We start from the raw sequence: 1,074 nt of genomic DNA, 5'->3' as shown, positions 1-1,074 counted from the left end.
CTTTTTTCTTGAAATTGCATACCTTTCTCTTAAATTTGTTTGAACATAATATTTGAATTATTAATAAACAAGCACATGTACTTATTGCCAATAACAATTTCTATTTTATTTAGTTTTAAACTTTTCTTTATATATTTATGATTACATAAATCGGTTCTCGTTTTATTACACAGGATCATCTCTACTTTTTATAGAAAATTTTGAAAAAAAGTGAAACTAAGTGAAGTAATTTTATTATTGGCAGAATTAGTGTCTAACCCTACGTGACTGGTTCTAAAAGCTATCGTGTTTCACGTGGCATATAAGACTTAATTTCGTTATTACATTAGTGTTTTTTATATGTATGTATATGAATAGGATATTATATATTTATGTATTTAAAAACCCACAACTTTAAGACCGCACATCTGAATTCGTTAAAATCTTGCCGTGTCACAAACATATTCGTTATTATATAAGGAAAACTACGAAGAATATGAAAAAGAATATCAGTACTGCAAAGATTTTTATCATCAGTTTGGAAGTACTTCAATATTTTACCATGCGCCGCTTCTATGTTCAATTCGGCATCTTGTATGTTTGTATCGATACGCTCAGTCTCCTCTTGCTCCTTAACCATATGTGCTGATTGTTGAAATATACCGCCTAGCTCGACAATAGTCGATTCAATGTTCTGCATAGTCTCAGCCCGCTGTTGCACGTAACTATCGGAGTCATCATATCGTCGCTCCCAACGAAGAGTAGCACATCTCAAATTACCGTGGAAGACTAGCACGTTTCACTATTCGCGTCGAAGACTAGCACATTTCATTATTCGCGTCGAAAAGTAGCACATTTCAGATTCTCGCGTGGAAGACTAGCACATTTCACTAATCGCGTGGAAGACTAGCACATTTCAGATTTTTGCGTGGAAGACTAGCACATTTCGTTATTTGCGTGGAAGACTAGCACATTTCTGATTTTTGCGTGGAAGAGTAGCACATTTCGTTATTTGCGTGGAAGACTAGCACATTTCAGATTTTTGCGTGGAAGACTAGCACATTTCGTTATTTGCGTGGAAGACTAGCACATTTC

General features: G+C 34.8%; 1 pseudogene; it reads right to left on the bottom strand.

Moving 5' to 3' along the window:
• Nucleotides 1-450: 450 nt before the first annotated feature.
• LOC118755282 overlaps nucleotides 451-1,074 on the bottom strand; it is a 2,357-nt pseudogene continuing 1,733 nt past the window's right edge.

This window comes from Rhagoletis pomonella, unplaced genomic scaffold (assembly GCF_013731165.1).
Source record: "Rhagoletis pomonella isolate Grant_MI unplaced genomic scaffold, Rhpom_1.0 Rhpom_scaffold_00002, whole genome shotgun sequence".
Lineage (NCBI taxonomy): Eukaryota > Metazoa > Arthropoda > Insecta > Diptera > Tephritidae > Rhagoletis > Rhagoletis pomonella.
The sequence above is the reverse complement of the archived record's forward strand: the minus strand, read 5'-3'. Positions and strand labels throughout refer to the sequence as shown.